The following is a 3,041-nucleotide window of genomic DNA, read 5'->3' as shown; positions in this document are numbered from 1 at the left end:
GATCCTTATCTAGCTCCTAGCAGGTGCTAACCATTCATTGAGGAGATTCCTATGCATACCCATGATTAGCAATAAATCTGTTTAATTGGACCTTCCCATGTGTCCCGCCTGACAACAATGCTGTGAAGAACAACCCTATACAAAAAAAATGAAGTCACATCCTTTCAGCTACTCCCAGGTGAGGCCATACTGCTCCTCCAAAGCAAGCGAACAAAAACATTAACATAAATTAAAAAGAAAAGGATGGGAGTTGAACACAGTAATGGAAGGAAATGAGAGATTTATCAATTTTATAGTGGGTAAATTGCAATTAGATCCAATATCTTCTGACCACAATAGATATAGTGCACTGTTCTGCTGTTGAAATATTTTGCAATTAAGAGGATTTATCAGTTCTACTGTCCGGGGATGACATATTGGGCAAACCCTTGAATAGGACTGATTGTTTTAATGTTAATATCAGAGCACTCAAATGGAATAGAGTGTTTTGTTCTTTTAATGCAACTACAGAAGGAAAGGAAAATATCTCCTGAATTAAAATACAATTTACTGTCAGATCAGATAAATAGGACTACAACCATGGTTGTTTTTCAACATTAATGCAATTAAAGAAGCGGGGAAGCCATATATAGCCCTACCAATGTTGGAACGTGCCCTCCATCCTTGCCCAGCTAGCTTAAATGGAATATGTGTGTGTGTACATTGTGTGTTTGTGTACTGTGTGTTTCTCCTTTACTTATAAAGGGTTTGGTTAGAAAAACCCATACACAGTAAAAGATGCCACTGCTCATTATTTTTTTTAAAAAAAGCTGAATCTAAAATCAAACAAAAAAGTTACTTCTCTCTATGAATAAAAAAAAAAAAATCAGGCAGGAATTGTATGGTCTTTTCCAAGCAAAAAAGCTGAACAGAATTCAGAAAGATTTTCTTTGCCTGCAGCACTTAAGACTGCACTCTCAGCAACTGATTCAAATATAGCAAGGATGCTTGGTAAGATGTATGTGATACCAAACTGCAGATCTAGCTGAAGAGACAAAACGGAATGTCTTTAATATATGAATGTGTGTGGGGTTTTTTTTTCTGACAGAAGCAATGAATAAGTTAGGGCTAACTCAAACCCAAGCAGTGAAAATACTCTCCCTTTTCCACACCATTATAAAGTGAGTAATGGGCAACTTAAAAAAAAAAATACTGAGGCTGTTGTATCCCTACAATCAGATGCTCCAGTGAGCACATACGCATAATGGAACATTTACAGAGAGAGACAAATCACATGAGAAATACTCTATAGATTCTAAGGCAATCTACAAAGAAGGGTTATCTCATAGGACCTGATAACATTTAAATGAAGCCCAGGGGAGGGAAATACATTCATAACTACTGCATTTTCTCTTCCCTTTTAATACCCGCCTAGGATTTTCTTGGATTCCTAGGTCAATTCTGTAAACCAAACTGGAACATTAAAAAAAAAAAAGACTTTATACCATATTAGACTGGGACCTAGTTCATACATTGCGATAAACACCTTTAAGCAATGTGTTGTGTTTAAAGGTATGTATTTGCAAACCCAGCCATTCTGGCATATGTAGTTTTGTGGCTAAATGTGTGGTGTACAGCCAACCAAAAGTGCTTCATTCAATGAACTGTGGTCAAGCAAACCATGCCTTGGCACAACATATGAACTAGTTCAGGGGTAGGCAAGCTTGGCTCTTTTATGACTCGTGGACTTCAACTCCCAGAATTCCTGAGCCAGCCATGCTGAGGGGAAAGGGAGAGGTTTCCAAGCTGAGCCATGCTGGCTCAGGAATTCTGGGAGTTGAAGTCCACGAGTCATAAAAGAGCCAAGGTTGCCTACCCCTGTCCTAAGTCCTCCTGTTCTAAGCGGTGAGCCTCCTAGGCCAGGGGTAGGCAACCTTGGCTCTTTTATGACTCGTGGACTTCAACTCCCAGAATTCCTGAGCCAGCCANGATCCTTATCTAGCTCCTAGCAGGTGCTAACCATTCATTGAGGAGATTCCTATGCATACCCATGATTAGCAATAAATCTGTTTAATTGGACCTTCCCATGTGTCCCGCCTGACAACAATGCTGTGAAGAACAACCCTATACAAAAAAAATGAAGTCACATCCTTTCAGCTACTCCCAGGTGAGGCCATACTGCTCCTCCCAAGCAAGCGAACAAAAACATTAACATAAATTAAAAAGAAAAGGATGGGAGTTGAACACAGTAATGGAAGGAAATGAGAGATTTATCAATTTTATAGTGGGTAAATTGCAATTAGATCCAATAGCTTCTGACCACACTAGATATAGTGCACTGTTCTGCTGTTGAAATATTTTGCAATTAAGAGGATTTATCAGTTCTACTCTCCGGGGATGACAGATTGGGCAAACCCTTGAATAGGACTGATTGTTTTAATGTTAATATCAGAGCACTCAAATGGAATAGAGTGTTTTGTTCTTTTACGCAACTACAGAAGGAAAGGAAAATATCTCCTGAATTAAAATACAATTTACTGTCAGATCAGATAAATGGGACTACAACCATGGTTGTTTTTCAACATTAATGCAATTAAAGAAGCGGGGAAGCCATATATAACCCTACCAATGTTGGAACGTGCCCTCCATCCTTGCCCAGCTAGCTTAAATGGAATATGTGTGTGTGTACATTGTGTGTTTGTGTACTGTGTGTATCTCCTTTACTTATAAAGCACTTTGGGTTTGGTTAGAAAAACCCATACACAGTAAAAGATGCCACTGCTCATTTTTCTTTTAAAAAAGCTGAATCTAAAATCAAACAAAAAAGTTACTTCTCTCTATGAATAAAAAAAAAAAAAATCAGGCAGGAATTGTATGGTCTTTTCCAAGCAAAAAAGCTGAACAGAATTCAGAAAGATTTTCTTTGCCTGCAGCACTTAAGACTGCACTCTCAGCAACTGATTCAAATATAGCAAGGATGCTTGGTAAGATGTATGTGATACCAAACTGCAGATCTAGCTGAAGAGACAAAACGGAATGTCTTTAATATATGAATGTGTGTG

This window comes from Protobothrops mucrosquamatus, unplaced genomic scaffold (genome assembly GCF_001527695.2).
Source record: "Protobothrops mucrosquamatus isolate PMUCROS unplaced genomic scaffold, P.Mucros_1.0 scaffold_194, whole genome shotgun sequence".
Taxonomy (NCBI): domain Eukaryota; kingdom Metazoa; phylum Chordata; class Lepidosauria; order Squamata; family Viperidae; genus Protobothrops; species Protobothrops mucrosquamatus.
Note: the sequence above shows the minus strand (reverse complement) of the source record.